This window comes from Elephas maximus, chromosome 20 (assembly GCF_024166365.1).
Source record: "Elephas maximus indicus isolate mEleMax1 chromosome 20, mEleMax1 primary haplotype, whole genome shotgun sequence".
NCBI lineage: Eukaryota > Metazoa > Chordata > Mammalia > Proboscidea > Elephantidae > Elephas > Elephas maximus.
Window position 1 is genome coordinate 73,102,506 of NC_064838.1, and position 20,527 is coordinate 73,123,032.

At 40.8% G+C, this 20,527-nt stretch overlaps 1 long non-coding RNA gene across 3 annotated transcripts in view; it reads left to right on the forward strand.

Annotated features, from left to right (window-relative positions):
- Window positions 1-19,258, forward strand: part of LOC126064042 (uncharacterized) — a 35,851-nt gene extending 16,593 nt beyond the window's left edge. For all 3 annotated transcript variants that reach the window (XR_007514436.1, XR_007514435.1, XR_007514437.1), the window contains 2 exons: window positions 15,070-15,173; window positions 17,107-19,258. This is a non-coding gene — a long non-coding RNA (uncharacterized LOC126064042). The remainder of the gene's footprint in view (window positions 1-15,069; window positions 15,174-17,106) is intronic.
- Window positions 19,259-20,527: the final 1,269 nt, after the last annotated feature.

Consider the following 20,527-nt stretch of genomic DNA (forward strand, 5'->3'; position numbering starts at 1 on the left):
CCTGGAGTGTGGCGTCCCAGCTGGAGAACCTTGGCGCTGGGCTTTGTACTGGGAGTGGAGGAACTGAGACAAGGCTCCTGAGACAGCACAAGCACAGGACGCGGGCCTGACACTTGGGGACAGTCTCAACCCAGCCAGCATACACAGTCAACACGCCCGTTGGGAATCTCAGATAAAGCAGTTATCCGAAGCAAGATAAGTAACTTTGTTTATATTCTGGGCTACTACTCTCTCCTCCTATTTATCTGATCCCTCCCCTCCCCTTCCCAGGTGGCTTCATTAACATTGAAATTTCCTGAACTGAAGAGTGAAGTGCTCTGCTGTTTTTCTTTCTTTCTTTCTTTTTTTGTCTTTTCCTAACCCATTCTCCTGGCCTGAGAGAAGCAGCTACAAAAAACCCAGGGACTAAAAATCCTTCCCTAATTGGACTAAAAATACAGAACCAGCTCCAGCCAAGCATATGAGATCCACTGTCTTGGGCTCTCATCCCTGCAGGCAACAAGGTGGCTATTATAATGCAAAGGCAATTCTGATAGGGATCTGACTATAATTGTTTTCGCTGATTACTGGAAGGACAAATTTCCCAGGTCTGACATCTCTGCATATTCAACAGAGCCCTCACTGACCCACAACTGGGAACTGAGGGTTGAAGCTCCCCGCCTAGAACACCTAGCCTCCTGCCTTAGGGGTCCAAGAATGTTGACCCCTACCAATCTGTAGAGGTACTTGCATTGAGGGCCTAAGGTACAGCTGCAGAGCCCACCCACCAAAGTGCTTTAGGAAAAGAGACACACCTACCTCACTGGCACTTGGAGGAAGCCTGTCAAGCATCCTGCCCCCCCCGGAGTGTGACCCTCTGCTGCTACTGGAATCTGGTGCACACAATTATCACCACTACTCCTCTAGGTGGATAGGTGACAGTCTGCACCACACACTTGATGAGCTAAAATCAGATTGTGCTCAAAAATAGTGAATGGACTCTTAGGCTTATATATCTGGTAGCCCAAACCAGCTGGAAATAGGACATAAGTGATTCAAGGGGTACAATAATCGAGACAGCGCAATTTAGTAACCCATCTACGTATATTGAAAGAAAACAAAACAAGATAAGACTCAGTGAGCAAATACACAATAAATCATTACAATATCTTATAGATAGCTCGGTGACAGCAGTCGATACCGAACCACATAAAGAAGCAGACCATGATTGCTTCTACAGCTACCCAAACTAAAGAATCAAAATCTTTCCCAAATGAAGATACAATCCTGGAATTGCCACATGCAGAATATAAAAAACTAATTTTTACAGAATGCTTCAAAACATCAGGGATGACCTCAGAAATCAAATAAGGCAATCTACACAAAAAGCCAAAGAACACACTGATAAAGCAGTGGAAGAACTCAAAAAGATGATTCAAGAACATAGGAAAAAATTAATAAGCTGCAAGAATCCATAGACAGACAGCATTCAGAAATCCAAAAGATTAAGAGTAAAATTACAGAATTAGACAACTCAATAGGAAGTCAGAGGAGCAGACTCGAGCAATTGGAATGCAGGGTGGGAACTCTGGAGGACCAGGGAATTGATACCAATATAGCTGGAAAAAAATCAGATAAAAGAATTAAAAAAAATGAAGAAACCCTAAGAATCATGTGGGACTCTGTCAAGAACAATAACTTGCATGTGATTGGAGTCCCAGAACAGGAAGGGATAACAGAAAACACAGAGAAAATAGATCTGTTGGCAGAAAACTTCCCTGACATCATGAAAGACAAAAGGATATCTATCCAAGATGCTCATCGAACCCCATTTAAGATTAATCCAAAAAGAAACTCACCAAGACATATTATCATCAAACTTGCCAAAACCAAAGATAAAGAGAAAATTTTAAAAGCAGCCAGGGAGAAAAGAAAGGTCTCCTACAAAGGAGAATCAAGTTCAGACTACTCAGCAGAAACCATGCAGTCAAGAAGGCAATGGGATGACATATATAGCGCACTAAAGGAGAAAAACTGCCAGCCGAGGATCATATATCCAGCAAAACTCTCTCTCAAATATGAAGACGAAATTAAAACATTTACAAATAAACACAAGCTTAGAGAATTTGCAAAACCCAAACCAAAGCTACAAGAAATACTAAAGGAAATTGTTTGGTCAGAAAATCAATAATATCAGATACCAGCACAACACAAGGTCACAGACCAGAGCATCCTGATATCAACTCAAATAGGGAAATCCCAAAAACAAATTAAGATTAATTTTAAAAAGAAAAAAACGCTCAAAACAGGGAATCATTGAAGTCAATATATAAAAGATCACAATAATCAAAAAGAGGGACTAAATACAGGTGGCATAGAACTGCCATATGGAGAGGGAAACAAGGCGATAGAGGACAATAGAAGTTGGGTTTTTACTTAGAAAAATAGGGGTAAATATTAAGGTAACCACAAAGAGATATAACAACTCCATAACTCAAAATAAAAACCAAGAAAAACGTAACAACTCAGCAAACATAAATTCAAACTACTATGAAAATGAGGAACACACAATTTACAAAGAAAAACGTCTCAGCACAAAAAAGTAAGTGGAAGAATGAAATTGTTAACAACACACACAAAAACGCATCAAAATGACAGCACTAAATACTTATCTATAATTACGCTGAATGTAAATGGACTAAATGTACCAATAAAGAGACAGAGAGTCTCAGACTGGATAAAGAAACATGATCTGTCTATATGCTGCCTACAAGAGACACACCTTAGACTTAGAGACACAAACAAACTAAAACTCAAAGGATGGAAAAAAAATATATCAAGCAAACAACAATCAAAAAAGAGCAGGAGTAGCAATATTAATTTCTGACAAAATAGACTTTAAAGATAAATCCACCACAAAGGATAAAGAAGGACAGTACGTAATGATTGAAGGGACAATAGACCAGCAAGATGTAACCATATTAACCATTTATGCACCCAATGACCGGGCTGCAAGATACATAAAACAAACTTTAACAGAACTGGAAAAATGAGATAGACACGTCCACAATTATAGTAGGAGACTTCAACACATCACTTTCGGAGAAGGACAGGACATCCAGTAAGAAGCTCAGTAGAGACACAGAAGACCTAATTGCTGCAGTCAACCAACTTGACCTCATTGACTTACACAGAACACTTCACCCAACTGCTGCAAAGTATACTTTTTTTTCTAGCGCACATGGAACATTCTCCAGAATAGACCACATACTAGGTCATAAAACAAACCTTTGCAGAATCCAAAACATCGAAATATTAGAAAGCAACTTCTCAGACCATAAGGCCATAAAAGTGGAAATCAAAACAGAAAAATCAGGGAAAACAAATCAAATACTTGCAAACTGAACAATACCCTGCTGAAAAAAGACTGGGTTAAAATGTCTATTCTACCAAAAGCCATCTATACATACAATGTACTTCCGATCCAAATTCCAATGTCATTTTTGAAGATGATAGAGAAACAAATCACCAACTTCATATGGAAGGGAAAGAAGCCTCGGATAAGCAAAGCATTACTGAAAAAGAACAAAGTGGGAGGCCTCACGCTACCTGATTTCAGAACCTATTATACAGCCACAGTAGTAAAAACAGCCTGGTATTGGTACAACAGGCACATAGTCAGTGGAACAGAATTGAGAACCCAAATATAAATCCAACCACATATGAGCACCTGATATTTGACAAAGGCCCAGTGTCAGTTAATTGGAGAAAAGATAGTCTTTTTAACAAATGGTGCTGGCATAACTGGATATCCATTTGCAAAAAAATGAAACAAGACCCATACCTCACACCAAGCACAAAAACTAACTCCAAGTGGATCAAAGACCTACACATAAAGACTAAAACGATAAAGATCATGGAAGAAAAACTAGGGACAACCTTAGGAGCCCTAATACAAGGCATAAACAGAATACAAAACATTACCAAAAATGACGAAGAGAAACCAGATAACTGGGAGCTCCTAAAAATCAAACACCTATGCTCATCTAAAGACTTCACCAAAAGAGTAAAAAGACCACCTACAGACTGGGAAAGAATTTTCAGCTATGACATCTCCGACCAGCGCCTGATCTCTAAAATCTACATGATTCTGTCAAAACTCAACCACAAAAAGACAAACAACCCAATCAAGAAGTGGGCAAAGGAAATGAACACACACTTCACTAAAGAAGATATTCAGGCAGCTAACAGACACATGAGAAAATGTTCTCGATCATTAGCCATTAGAGAAATGCAGATTAAAACCATGATGAGATTCCATCTCACTCCAACAAGGCTGGCATTAATCCAAAAAACACAAAATAATAAATGTTGGAGAGGCTGTGGAGAGATTGGAACTCTTATACACTACTGGTGGGAATGTAAAATGGTACAACCACTTTGGAAATCTATCTGGCGATATCTTAAACAGTTAGAAATAGAACTACCATACAACCCAGAAATCCCACTCCTTGGAATATACCCTAGAGAAACAAGAGCCTTCACACAAACAGATATATGCACACCCATGCTTATTGCAGCTCTATTTACAATAGCAAAAAGCTGGAAGCAACCAAGGTGTCCATCAACGGATGAATGGGTAAATAAATTCTGGTATATTCACACAATGGAATACTATGCTTCAATAAAGAACAGTGATGAATCTGTGAAACATTTCATAGCATGGAGGAACCTGGAAGGCATTATGCTGAGCAAAATCAGTCAGAGGCAAAAGGACAAATATTGTATAAGACCACCATTATCAGATCTTGAGAAATAGTATAAACTGAGAAGAACACGTACTTTTGTGTTTACAACGGGGGGGAGAGAGGGAGAGGGTTTTTTACTGATTAATTGGTAGATAAGAACTGCTTTAGGTGAAGGGAAGGACAACACTCAATACATGGAAGGTCAGCCCAATTGGACTGGACCAAAAGCAAAGAAGTTTCCAGGATAAAATGAATGCTTCAGAGGTCAGCGGAGCAAGGGCGGGGGGTTGGGAACCATGCTCTAAGGGGACTTCTAAGTCAATTGGCAAAATAATTCTATTATGAAAACATTCTGCCTTCCATTTTGAAGTGTAGCGTCTGTGGTCTTAAATGCTAACAAGCGGCCATCTAAGATGCATCAATCGGTCTCAACCCACCAGGATCGAAAGAGAATGAAGAACACCAAGGTCACACGATAAGTATGAGCCCAAGAGACAGAAAGGGCCACATGAACCAGAGACTTACATCATCCTGAGAGCAGAAGAACTAGATGGTGTCCAGCCACAACTGATGACTGCCCTGACAGGGAGCACAACAGAGAACCCCTGAGGGAGCAGGAGAACAGTGGGATGCAGACCCCAAATTCTTATAAAAAGACCAGACTTAACTGTCTGAGTGAGACTAGAAGAATCCCGGCGGTCATCCTCCCGAAACCTTCTTTTGGCCCAGGACAGGAATCATTTCCGAGGATAACTCATCGGACATGGAAGGGACTGGACAATGGGTTGGAGAGAGATTCTGATGAAGAGTGAGCTACTTGTTTCAGGTGGACACTTCAGACTGTGTTGGCGTCTCCTGTCTGGAGGGGAGATGGGAGGGTGGAGAGGGTTACAAGCTGGCAAAATTGTCATGAAATTAGAGACTGGAAGGAGGGAGCAGGCTGACTCATTGGGGGAGAGTAAGTGGAAGTATGGAGTAAGGTGTGTATAATCTTATATATGACAGACTGACTTGACTTGTAAACTTTCACTTAAAGCACAATAAAAATTATGTAAAAAAAAAAACCTGGAAATAGACATGCCATACAATCCAGGCATCTCACTCTTAGGAATATATCCTAGAGAAAAAAGAGCCATCATACAAATAGATAGATGCACATCCATACGTTCATGTTCATTGCAGCATTATTCCTAATATCTAAAAGATGGAAACAACCTAAGTGCCCATCAAGAGATGAATGGATAAACAAACTATGGTACATACACACAGTGGAATACTACCCAACGATAAAGAACAATGATGAATCAGCAAAACATCTCACAACATACATGAATCTGGAAGGTATTATGCTGAGTGAAATAAGCCAGTCACAAAGGGACAAATATTCTGTGAGACCACTGGTATAAAAACTCACGAAAAGGTTTACAAAAATGAACAAACAATCTCTGATGGTTACTAGGCAGGGGAGGAGTCGGTATGGAAAAACACTAATTAGACAATAGATAAGTGGTAACCTTAGTGAATGGTAAGAGAGTACACAATACTGGGAGTGTCACCTCTACTTGATTAGGGCAAAGTCATGAAAGCTTCATAGACACAGCCAAACTCCCTGAGGGACCAAATTATTGGGCTGAGGGCTGGGGACTATGGTCTCAGGGGACATCTAGCTCAGTGAGCACAACATAATTTATAAAGAAATATTCTACATTCTACTTGATGTTTAGCATCTGGGGTCTTCCAAGCTTGTGAGCATCCATCTAAGATATCTCACTTGCCCCACCCCATCTGGACCAAGGGAGAATTAAGAAAAACAAAGACACAAGGGAAAGATAAGTCCAAAGGACTAATGGAACACAAATACCACAGTCTCCACTAAACTGAGTCCAGCCCAACTAGATGGTGCCCAGCTACCACCAACAACTGCTCTAACAGGAATCAGAATAGAGGGTTTTGGACAGATATGGAGAAAAATGTAGACCAGAATTCTAACTCCAAAAAAAGACCAGGCTTACTGATCTGACAGAGACTGGCAAAACCATGAGACTGTGGTCCCCAGACACCCTTTTAACTTAGTACTGAATTTATTCCTGAGGTACACCCTTTAGCCGAAGATCAGACAGGCCCATAAAAGAAAATGAGACTAAATGGGCACACCAGTCCAGGGGCAAGGACGAGAAGGCAGAAGGGGGCGGGGAAGCTGGTAATGGGGAACCCAAGACGGAGAAGGGGAGAGTGTTGACATGTTGTGAGGGTGGCAACCAATGTCACAAAATAGTATGTGTATTTATTGCTTAATTAGAAACTAGTTTACTCTTTAAACCTTCCTTTAAATTACAGTAGCCAAAATGAGAATGAAAACACAACAGACAAAAGCTTTTAAGATACGGCAAAAGCAGTGGTCAGAGGAAAATTTACAGCAATAAAAGAGAAAGGGCCAAAATCAAGTTTAACCCTACAACTCAAACAAATAGAAAAGGAGCAGCAAAAGGAGTCCCCACTCACCAGAAGAATGAAAATAATAAAGATCACAGCAGAAAAGAATGAAATAGAAAACAAAACAAAAAGTAGAAAGAATCAACAAGACTAAAAGTTGGTTCTTTGAGAGGATCAATAAAACTGGAATAATAGAGGTAGAAAATTTGAACAAGCCAATAGCAAAAGAAGAAATTGTAGATGTCATAAAACAAACAAACAAACTACCAACAAAAAGTCCCAGCCACGTCAGCTTCACTGGAAAATTCTACCAAACATTCAGAGAAGAGTTGACAACAATTCTACTCAAACTATTCCAGGACATAGAAAAGGAAGAAATACTCCGTAATTCATGCTACAAAGCCAGCAATATTCTGATACCAAAGCCATGCAAAGACATTACTAAAAAAGAAAATTATATACCAATAGCCTTTATGAATATAGATGCAAAAACTCTCAACAAAATTCTAGCCAACCAACACTATATAATGATTCAAGATACAATTCATCATGAAGGCTTAACTACAATAAACACTTATGCACCCAATGTCAGGGCTCCAAAAGACATAAAGCAAACACTAAGAGCAATGAAAAGAGAAATTGACAGTTCCACAATAATAGCGGGAGACTTCAACAGACCACCCTCAGTAACGGGCAAAACATCAGACCACTCTCAGTAATGGACAAAACATCTAGAAACAAACTCAACAGAGATACAGAAGAGCTAAAGAGCACAATCAGCCAATTTGACCTCACAGACATATATAGAACACTCCACCCAACAGCTGCAAAGTACACTTTCTTTTCCAGTGCACATGGAACATTCTCCAGAATAGACCACATCTTAGGCCACAGAGCAACCCTCAACAAAATCTAAAACAAATTGTCTTCTCTGACCACAATGCCATCAAAGTAAAATTAACAACAGGAAGACTAAGGAAAAAAAAATCAATTACATGGAAAGTGAATAACACCATACTTCAAAACCACTAGGCAATAGAAGAAATCAGAGATGGAATCAAAAAATTCCTAGAATCAAATAAGAATGAAAATACATCATATCAAAACCTTTGGGACACACCCAAGGCAGTCCTCAGAGGTCAATTTACAGCAATAGATGCACACATCAAAAAAGAAGAGCCAAATCAAAAATTAGCTGTACAACTTCAACAAATAGAAAACACTCATACACAAAAAGGCCCAGACGCACCAGAAGAAAGGAAATAATAAAGCTCAGAGCATATATAAATGAAATAGGAGTAGAATAGAAAGAATTAAGAAAGCCAAAAGTTAGTTCTTTGAAAGGATGAACAAAATCGACAAACCACTGGCCAAATTGACAAAAGAAAAACAGGAGAGGAGGAAAATAATCCAAATAAGAATGAAACAGGGGATATTACAACAGACCCAACTGAAATAGAAAGGATCATGACAGAGTATTATGAAAAACTATACTCCAACAAATTTGAAAACCTAGAGAAAATGGACAAATTTCTAGAAACACACTACCTACCCAAACTAACACAAAATGATTTTGAGAAGAGATTAAAAAGGTAATTAAAAAAAAAACAAAACAAATAAATGCCCTGGCCCAGATGTCTTTCCTGGAGAATTCTACCAAACATTCAAAGAGCTCACACCAGTACTACTCAAAACTATTTCAGAACACAGAAAATGAAGTGATACTTTTAAATTCACTCTACGAAGCCCTTATAACCCTGATACCAAAACCATGCAGACACCAAAAAAAAAAAAAAAAAAAAATTACGGACCAATATCTCTCAGGAATATAGAAACTAAAATTTTCACCAAAATTCTAGCCCATAGAAATCAGCATCACATCAAAAAAAATAAGACACCACAACCACTTAGGATTCATACCAGGTGTGCAAGGATGGTCCAACAGTAGAAAATCAATCAGTGTAATCCACCATATAAACAAAAAGAATCACATGATCATCTCAATCAATGCAAAAAAGGCATTCAACAAAGTCCAACACACATTCCTGATAAAAACTCTCAATAAAATAGCTATAGAAGGAAAATTTTTCAACATAATAAAGGGCTTATATGCAAAACCAATGGCCAACATCATTCTTAATTGGGAGATGCTGAAAACATTCCCCTTCAGAACAGGACAAGACAAGGATGCCCTGTATGACCACTCCTATTTAAAATTCTATTGGAAATCCTAGCTAGAGCAATAAAATAGAAACAAAAATAAAGGGCATCCAAATTGGTAATGAAGAAATTAAACTCTTATCTATTTGTGGATGCTAAAAAAAAAAAAAAAAAAAAAAAACATAGAAGACCCAAAAAACTCCATGAGAAAACTACTGGAACTAATACAAAGATTCAGCAGAGCAGCAGGATACAAGATAAACATACAAAAATCAGTTGGATTTCTACACATCAATAAAGAGAACAATGGAAAGGAAATCAGGAAAACAATACCATTTGTAATAGCCCCTAAAAAAAAATAAAATATTTGGGAAAAAATCTAACCAAGGATGTAAAAGACCTATACAAAGAAAACTATAAAACATTACTGCCAGAAAACAAGAAATCTGCATAAATGGAAAAACATACCATGCTCATGGATAGGTAGACTCAACATGGTGAAAATCACAATTCTTCCCAAAGCGATTTACATATATATCGCAGTACCAATCCAAATACCAACAACATTCTTTAAAGAGATGGAAAAACTTATCATGAACTTTATATGGAAAGGGAAGAAGCCCCAGGTAAGTAAATCACTATTAAAAAAGAAGAATAAAGTAGGAGGACTCACACTACCTGACCTCATGACCTACTACACAACTACAGTCCTCAAAACAGCCTGGTTCTGGTACAATGACAGATACATTGACCAACGGAACGGAATTGAGAACCCAGATGTAAATCCATCCACCTACGGTCACCTGATGATCGACAAGGGTCCAAAGTCCATCAAATGGGAAAAAGAGAGACTTTTTAAAAAACGGTGCTCGCAAAACATGGTGTCCACTTACAAAAAAAAAAAAAAAACAACAAACAGTACCCACACTTCACAAAGTATACAAAAACTAATTCAAAATGGTTCAGAGACCTAACTATAAAACCAAAAACCATGAAGTTCACAGAGGCCCTAATACATGTCATTAACAGGATACAAACCACAACCAACAACACACAAGCTCCAGAGGATAAGCTAGATAACTGGGATCTTCTAAAAATTAAACACTTATGTTCATCAAAAGACTTCACCAAAAGAGTAAAAAGAGAACCTACAGACTGGGAAATGATTTTTGGCTATTACAAATCAGACAAAGGTCTAATCTCGAAAATCTACAAAAAAATCCAACACCTCTACAACAAAAAGACAAATAAACCAATTAAAAAACGGGCAAAGGAAATGAGGAGTCACTTCACCAAAGACGATATTCAGGGGGCCAACAGACGCATGAGGCAATGCTCATGATCTCTAGCAATTAGAGATACGCAAATCAAAACCAGAATGAGATAACATCTCACCCCGGCATTATCAGCACAAATTAGTGAAACGGGAAATAACTAATGTTGGAGAGGCTGCAGGGAGATCAGGGCTCTTGTGCCCTGCTGGTGGGAATGCAAAATGATACAACCATTTTGGAAAACAATATGGTGCTTCCTTAGAAAGCTAGAAATAGAAATACTATATGATCCAGGAATCCCACTCCTAGGAATATATCCTAGAGAAATAAGTCATCACATGAATAGACATGCACGACCATGTTCACTGCAGCATTGTTCACAATAGCAAAAAGATGGAAACAACCTAGATGCCCATCAACAGGTAAATGGATAAACAATGATACATACACACAATGCAGTAGTACCCAATGATAAAGAACAATGATGAATCTGCGAAGTATCTGATAACATGGATGGATCTGAAGGGCATTACGCTGAGTAAAATAGGTCAATCACAAACGGACAAATATCCTATGAGACCTCAACTCTAAATGCTCATGAAAAGGTTTACATACAAAAAAAAAAAAAATCTTTGTTATTAATCACGATTACCTTGATTTAAGGAGCCCTGATGGTGCAATGATTAAGGACTCAGCCACTACCTAAAAACAATGAACAATCTGAAAAGGAAATTTAGAAAACAATTCCATTTTCAATGACATCTTAAATAATACAATACCAAGGAGTTAATTTAACCAGGAAGGTGAAAAAACTGTACACTGAAAACTATAGAAAAATGTCATTGAAAGAAATTAAAGAAGATCTGAATAAAGGGAAAGACACTTCTTGGATTTTAAGACTTAATACTGTTAAGATAGAAATACTACCCAAAGTGACGTAGAGATTCAACATGATTCCTATCAAAATGCCAATAGTCCTTATTGTAGAAGTAGAGAAGCCAATCCTCAAATTCATATGGAATTGCAAGGAGCCCCCAATAGCCAAAGCAATCTTGAAAAAGAACAACAAAGCAGGAGGACTCACACTTCTATTTCAAAATGTACTATAAAGCTATAGTAATCCAAACAGTCTGGTACCAGTATACAGATAGAGATATAGACAAACAGGCTAGAATTGGGAGTCCAGAAATAAGCGCATGTGTCTGTGGGCAACTGATGTTGAACTAGGGTGCCAAGTCCCTTCAGTGGGGGAAAAAATAGTCTCTTCAACAAATGATGCTGGGACTGTTGGATCTCTCTATGCACAAGAATGAAGTTTGACTCATATCTCATACCTTATATAAAGATTAAATCAAAATGGATCAATGACTAAGTGTAAAAACTAAAACCATGAAACTCTTAGAATAGGGGTAATGTTTCAGGACCTAGTTTTTGACAGTGGATTCTTACATATGACGCCAAAAGCATGAACAATAAAAGATAAAATAGGTAAGTTGGACTTCATCAAAATTAAAAACTTCTGTGTATCAGAGAAATTTATCAAGGAAGTGAAGAAACAACCTACAGAATGGGAGAAAATATTTGGGAAGCATGTAATATCCAGAATATATACTACGGCACAGCGGTTAAGAGCTAAGGCTGCTAACCAAAAGTCCGGCCGTTCAAATCCACCAGTTGCTCTTTGGAAACCCTATGGGGCAGTTCTACTTTGTCCTATAGAATCGCTATCGGTCAGAATCAACTTCATGGCAACAGGTTTTGGTTTTATCTGTGGTGATTCAGTGGTAAAATTCTCGACCTCGATGTAGGAGACCCCTGTCTGTCAGTGGAGAATTGCTGAATATGTTGCCGAATAGGTCTCCGTGGAGCTTCCAGACTAAGATGAACTAAGAAGAAAGGCCGGTGGCAATCTTCTGAAAAATCAGCTAATGAAAACCCTGTGGATCACAGTGGTACATTCTGCAACCGATCATATGAGTGGCGTAGGACTAGGCAGTATTTCATTCCGTTGTGCATGGGGTCTCCATGAATCAGAGGCGGACTCAACAACAGCTAACAGCAAGAACAACAGCAACAACTCAACAACGAAAAGACGAAGGACTGAGTTAAAAAATGGGCAAAGGACTTGACTAGACATTTCATCAAAGAACTATCCAAATGGGCAATAAGCATATGAAAAGATGCTCAACGGTCATTAGTCATGGTTGTTAGTGGCCATTGAGTCAAGTTGCTAGCATTCCACCCTGACTTATGGAGACCTCATCCACAACAGAATGAAATGCTGCCTGGTCTTGTGCCGTCCCATCCCCATGATGAGTTGCAGATCGGCAGGCTTTTCTTCCTAGTCCGTCTTCGTCCAGAAGCTCCACTGAAACGTATTCAGCATCATAGCAACACACAAGCCTCCACTGACAGACAGGCGGTAGCTGCACATGAGGTGCATTGGCCTGGAATGAAACCTGTGTCTCCTGCATGGAGGGCAAGAATTCTACCCCTGTACCGCCACTGCCCCCTTATAGTGTTTCATAGCATCTTCAAATTTCGTGTGTTCGAAATTAAATTTATCGTCTTCCTTTCCCCGAAAATTCTGTTACTCTGTTTCCCTCATTGGTGAATGGTGCTATCATCTGTTCAGTTCCAGAAGTCATAAATTCAAAAGTCATTCTTAACTCCTCCTTCCATCACCCTCCCATAGTCACTTGATTACTAAGTTCTGTTGATTCTGTCTTAATATCCTAGAAATCGTTCCGCTTCTTTCATCCCTTCTGCTATGGTTCAGGTTCTTATTTGAACCATTGACTACTGCATCAGCCTCTTAATTGCCCTTCTGGAATTTAGGCTGACTCTTTGATCTTTCTTGTTAGTGTATTCAATTCTTAACATTTCTGAGATACAAATCTGAATAGTCACACCCCTGGTTAAAATTTTCAATTATTGGCCATCACCTTCATGATAATAGTGGCGTTAAATATAGCTAAGTGCATTACTTATTGCGGTACAGTGAATTAATATGGCCCTTGTAGCCATGGTCTTTGTAACTCCCACCAAATGACTGGGTGAGACTATGCAAATGAGGTGCTGGTGGCCCACCAAAGGGATTGGCAAGTTTGCTTATAAATAAGGTGCATGGCACCTTGTGGGGTTACAACCATGCAGATAGGTGTATGCAGCCCTAATGGGGGGATTGGTCAGTTTTTCCATCTGACTGGGCTTAAAATGAGCAATCTCAGAGGTGGAAAGAGAGGATTTTAACACCACCAAGAAAGAAAACTCAAGAGTGGAGTGCATCCTTTGGACCCGGGATCCTTGTGCTGAGATCCTCCTAGATTCAGGAGACAGACAGACAGCTGTGACACCAGAGATGGTGAGAAACAGCCGCAGAGAAATGGTGGCAGCAGAGGCAGCAGAACCAGGAGACTGGCAGGAGACGGCGAGGTGGGCTTCCCAAGCCACAGAGTGAGAGAGTTGGCAGAGTGGGGTGCCTCTGGGTACTTATCGGCAGAGCTAAAAGAGCTTTGTAACACCTGAGCAGGGCAAAGGCCAAGGGGCCAGAGAAAGATGTGCCTGCAAAAACACTGAGAAGATGCTGTCCTGGTCAAAGAACTCTACCCTGAGCATTCCCGAACCTGAATTGTAACCTGTTACTTCCCTAATAAACTCCGTAATTATGAGTATTGTCTGTGAGTTCTTTGTGGTCATTGCAACAAATTATTAAACCCAGCAGAGGAGTAGAGAGTGCTGTGGGAGGGACAGTTGGTGTCATAATTGGTAAAAAGGTTGAAAAGTGGAGGCATGTCTGACTCCTGCCTGTGTAAGAACCAGCGTGGGCTGTTGATTTTGATTCTCCTTCTCGTATGTGAAGTTAGAGGAGGTCAGATGCCCCACCATGCCATTTTTACCCTTGTGTTGTCTGATTTTATTCTTTGAACAGTCCTTTGCCATTTTCCTGGTTGCACAGATGAGGAAATTGAGACCTAGATTTAAACCCAGGACTGTCTGTTTTTAAAGTTTACGCTCTTAGGCACTTTCTTATGCTACTTACGTAGGACATTCCAGACCCCTTGTGTTGTGGCTCTTACCCACTTCTCTAGTGTCTACTTGACATTTTTTAAAGTAACGTACTTGAGAGCAGAGATCATATCCCACACCAAGCATTTTCTTAAAACATAGTAGGCACTTGGTAAATGTTTGTTAAATGATTGTTAAGCAGTGATGAATAGCAGGGGACAGTGAGACTAGCCCAGTGTAGAAAGACATGAAAGAGACATCGGAAGAAAAGGATTCCTCTGGGTGGCCATGTTCATAAACGGTCAGCCTTTGGGTTAAAGCAAAATAGTGAGAGGTAACGGAATGAAGGAAATGAAATCCAGAAAGGGTGATTAAAAGAAACTTTTTGTTTTTGACATGAATGAATTGTGTCCCAGGGTTGTAAGAACCTGAAAATGAAGCATCTAAATACCTTTTTATGTTTTTAGAACTTGTGGAATTAAAGAGAGAGATGCCTGAAAACTAGAGACAGAGAAGTGTATTTTTCGGAAAGGGGAAGAAGGAAGACTATAGAGCTTGATATGGCCCTCAGGTGAGAGTCTAGAATAAATTACTTAAAGGATAAATTGTTTCCAGGAGAGGTGAAGCACTAATCATTAGGAAATAGCCTGAATTCATTAAGAAATAAACAAAACAGCCGAGCCTTCTTTTTGCACATGGAGCCTGTTGTTTTCAGTCCATTGGATGAGATGTAAGGTGTACTCATCAAAAGCACAGATCATGGGAGGGAGAGGCTGTTAGCTAGGATGGGCTAGATTTGGCTGTAGTAATAACCTCAAATTTTGGTGTTAAAAACAAAAGAGATTTATTTTTTAAATAATATATTTTTGGTGATTCCAATTCAACAGGTTTCACACATATTACTTAATGACATTGGCTACATTCTTTTTTTTTTCCCTATTATTGCATAGGGTGTATTTGTTTTTACAAAAGTAGAATAACTATAACAACACTGATCTACCATGCCTGATATGGTCAGTATGTCCCATCCATATTTCCTGGGACCACAATATCATTTTTAAAATTTTATATTGTTGAGAATATATACAAAACATACACCAGTTCACCACAATTCAGTGACATTGATTACATTCTTCAAGTTGTGTAACTATTCTCACTCTCCTTTTCGTTTCTGAGTTTTCTGTCACATTAACATAAACTCACTGCCCCCTAAAGTTCCTGTCTAATCTTTTGAGTTGCTGTTGTTACTTTGATCCCATATAGTCCTTCAAAGAGCACAGTGCTCAAAACAGACATTTTTTACTAGTTAAGCTAGACTATTTAGTTTTAGGAAGACTTCAGGAGATTTCTTTTGGTTTAAGGTTTAAAGATTATCTCAGAGCATTAGTTTCAGGGATTCATTCAGCCTCCATTGCTCCAGAAAGTCTGGATTCCATGAGAATTTTAAATTCTTTTCTGCATTTACCCTGTTTTGATCAGGATTCTTCTATAGACCCTTTGCTCAAAATGTTCGGTCGTAGTAGCTGGGCACCATCCAGTTCTTATGGTTTCATGGCAACCAAAAAAGAAAAAAACAAAAAACCTGATGCTCTCAAGTCTGTTCTGACTGATAGCAACCCTGTAGGACAGAGTAGAACTGCCTCATACGGTTTCCAAGGAGTGCTTGGTAGATTTCAACTGCCAGCCTTTTTGGTTAGCAGCTGAGCTCTTAAACACTGCCCCACCAGTTATTCATGGAGGCAATTAGCAACACATTCCATATCTTCTCCTGTTCCTTATTCTCCTTCTTCCTCTGTTGCTCCAGGCAAATAGAGACCAATTATTGTGCCTTGGATGACCACTTGCAAGCATTTAAGAACCCAGACACTATGCAAGGAACCAGGAGGTAGAAAAGAAGCACTAAACATGTTATTAGGCCAATTAACTGGGATGTCATGTGAAACTGCGACTCATGATGACCCAGTATGTGCAGAGTAAAACTGTTCTCCACAGGGTTTTCAAGACTGTGACCTTTCTGAAGCAGATCACCAGGCCTATCCTTCGAGGTACCTCTAAGTGGGTTCGAACTGCCAATCTTTCAGCTAGCAGTCAAGCACTTAATCGTTTGCACCACCCAGGGACTCCTGAGTCATCGTACCCACTGTTTTTAATGACCTCAGGAGATGGTGAATTTTACCTCTCTGGGTAATCTCTCTGGAATAAACCAGAATTTTTTTTCTTTTTTTTTCTTTAGTTTTAAGGCCGTACAACCCACCATACATTGGGCCCCCTCACAGGAAACTGATCAAGAGAACAGGAGACATTTAATGAGAGTTTTCTTTCTTGGTGTTTCAGGAGAACTAGAAAGAGTCACAGCCTTTCCTTAATGTTGATGTATTTATTGAGGAGGAAAGAAATTATGTAACAGGGAAGTGTGGGGCACTGTTTGAGAACGTGGTCTTATCTGGCTAGTTACGGAACATTCTTATGCCTTGTTGTTTAAGGATTTCTTTTTTATTTTTCAGGAACACAGGAGGAAAGGAAGACATCTCAGGATCCCATTTCGAGGGTCCTTTGGCTCCGTATTCACTGTCAGAACATTTTCTCCAAGAGTCCTGGGCCAGACACCTGGATTTCCAGATGGGTTTTGTAGTCAAGGAGATTTTAGATAGCGGAGGTGTTTCACTTATGTAGAAAAGTTCAGTTATCTAAAGAATTTATTTTATAAAATACCACAAAACTTTGTGACTTAAAACAACAGCAATTTATTATTTTTCATGATTTTGTGGACTGACTAGTATCAACTGAGTGGTTTTGTTCCACATGGTGTAGCTGAGGTCACTCATGGGCTACATTTAGCTAGAAGCCTGACTGGGACTAGGACATCCAAGATGGCCTCTCATCCTCTAGTACCTCTCGCCATTCTGTAATCTAGCCCATTTCTTCATACCATGGCATTTAGCTTCCAAGAAGGAGTATTTCAAGAGGACAAGCCCCAATATGCAAGCACTAATGAAGCCTCTGCTGGCATCATTTTGCTAATGTCTCATTGGCCAAAGCAAGTCACATGATCAAGTCCAGAGTCAGTGTGGGAGGGGGCTACACAAGGGTGCAAACACCAGGAGGTTTTGTTCACTGGAGGCCACCACTATAACAATATAGCACAAGTGAGCAGGGCAGTTTTGCACACTGGGTCTCCTCAGTTGTCAGTGCTTAGGTATGGATGCGTAACCTAAGATCTGGTCCTTGACTTTGCAATTCCAGAAACTCTGTGTGATTAGGGGTTCATGCTTAGCCCCATGCTTTTATCTGAAATTGCCTCTCATCATCACTCAAAGACGTGAATTTAGGCTGTCATATTTTTCTCTCAAGACCGTCGTCTTGGCCACAGATGATTGAACCAGAGTAGACACCTGACCTATGACTCTGTTGGCTGAGCTGGCCCAACTGGACTTTCTCCTATGACTTTGGCATCGGAATACTGAGAGACTAAGACCCAAACTGGTGAAGAGATTATAGAAAATCTCCTAGATAATCTAAAATGAGTTTGGAAATATATCTAAACTCCTGAGATGACTAGAAAATGAGACTGCTAAACCATAGTTATTAAGAGATTGGCTGCTAACCAAAAGGTTGGCAGTTTGAATCCACCAGCTGCTTCTTGGAAACCCTATGGGCAGTTCTGCTTTGTCCTATAGGGTCGCTATGAGTTGGAATCAACTTGATGGCAACAGGTATTCTCTAGTGGATATATGGATATATGTTTCTGCTCATTATGCTCCATGACAATATCTAGCTGCAAGGGAGGCTGAGAAATGTAATCTCTAGCTGAGTAGCCATGCACCCAACTACTGTGGAAGAAGGAGAAAATGTATTTTAGTGAACACTTAGCGGCTGCCTCCTCCCCCTACCCCCTCCCCACACAGCATAGTGTTGAATTCATGGTTACCTTTCAGAAGGGAGAAAGACAAGAGTGTATTCAGAGGGAGTAAACAGGATGATGAAGGCCTCAAAATCAGGTCATAAGCAGATTGGTTGAAAACTTGGGTATTGTTATATTGAGTATTTAGGAAACGAAATGGCTGCCTTTGAATGTTTTACGTGCCAAAAGAGATAAAGGTTATTCTCTAAAGGCTCAAGGAGTAAATATAATAAGAGGAAGGTAACCAGTAACCAGTTGCCATCAAGTCAGTTCTTGACTCATGGCTCAGAGAAATATATTTATGTTCATTAAAAGAAAAGAAGAGATTAGCTTGGAGGCGGGGCCAAGATGGTGGACTAGGTGGACGCTGCCGCGGATCCCTCTTGCAACAAAGACTCGGAAAAACAAGGGAATTGATCACATACATAACAATCTACGAACTCTGAACAACAAGCACAGACTTAGAGACGGAAAACGAACAAATACAGGCAGACAGCGACCGTTTTCAGAACTAGGAGCCAGCGTACCAGGCAGGTGACCTTCAGAGCCCGATCTGGGGCAGAGCCCAGGGGGGCAGACGGCACAGACAAGGGGCCCAGCCCTACCCCCCCGAATCCATCCCGGGAGAGAGTCTAGCTGGTTGGCGCGGGCGGCGTAGTGGCGCAGCCGGAGGGAGAAGCACCCGGGAGGTAGTGACTGATATTGGAGCGGGGAGAACAGCGTCCCAGCTGGGGACCCGTCCCGCCGGGAGTATGGCAGGAAGTGGGCGGGGCGCGAGCGGGGGGGGGGGAGGAAAGCTATATTTCCCTAAAGCGACCCCGGGGCGGGGCCCACACATTCGTGCGGGAGGACGCCCACCCAGTCCGCGCCTGCGGCACGGCGAACCGGAGGGAGAAATCCCCGGAAGTGACTGGTCTCAGAGCGGGGAAAACAGTGTCCCAGACGGGGTGCCATTCCGCTGGGATTTGGGCACGCGCAGGCGGGATGTGGGCGCGGGGTCCAACTATATTCCCCTGAATTGACCCAGGGGGCGGGCCCACCCAGATCCCGCGTGTGGCGCGGCGCACGGGAGGGAGAAACCCCGGAAGTGACTGGTCTCGGACCGGAGAAAGCGTCCCAGCCGGCGAGCCATCCTGCTGGGATTTGGGCGCATGCGGGCGGGGCACGAGCGCGGGGTCCAATTATATTCTCCTGAATAGACCCTGGGGGCGGGCCCACCCGTTCATGCGGGAGACGCCCACCCAGTGCGTGCAAGCGGTGCCGCGCACCGGAGGGAGTAGTCCCCGGGAGGAAGTGACTGGTCTCCAAGCAGGGAAAGCAGTGTCCTAGCCGGGAAGCCGTCCCGCCCGGATTTTGGCGGACCAGGGCGGACTGTGAACGCGGTGTTCAGCTCTATATTCTGTGGTGCTACACTCCCAGCTCTCTGATCCCTCCCCCACCCTCTCTAGGCGGCTCCATTAACATCCGAATACCCGGAGCCAGAGGGAGAATTCAGATAGGGATCTGACGGCATTTTTTTTTTAGCTGATTACCTGGAAAGTCTAGTTTCCCAGTGATGGCTCAGAGACAGCAGTCCATATCAAACCACATAAAGAAACAGACCATGACAGCTTCTCCAACCCCCCAAACAAAAGAATCAAAATCCTTCCCAAATGAAGATACACTCCTGGAATTATCAGATACAGAATATAAAAAACTAATTTACAGAATGCTCAAAGATATCACAAATGAAATTAGGATAAATGCAGAAAAAGCCAAGGAACACACTGATAAAACTGTTGAAGAACTCAAAAAGATTATTCAAGAACATAGTGGAAAAATTAATAAGTTGCAAGAATCCATAGAGAGACAGCATGTAGAAATCCAAAAGATTAACAATAAAATTACAGAATTGGACAACGCAATAGAAAGTCAGAGGAGCAGACTTGAGCAATTAGAATGTAGACTGGGACTTCTGGAGGACCAGGGAATCAACACCAACATAGCTGAAAAAAAAAATCAGATAAAAGAATTAAAAAAAATGA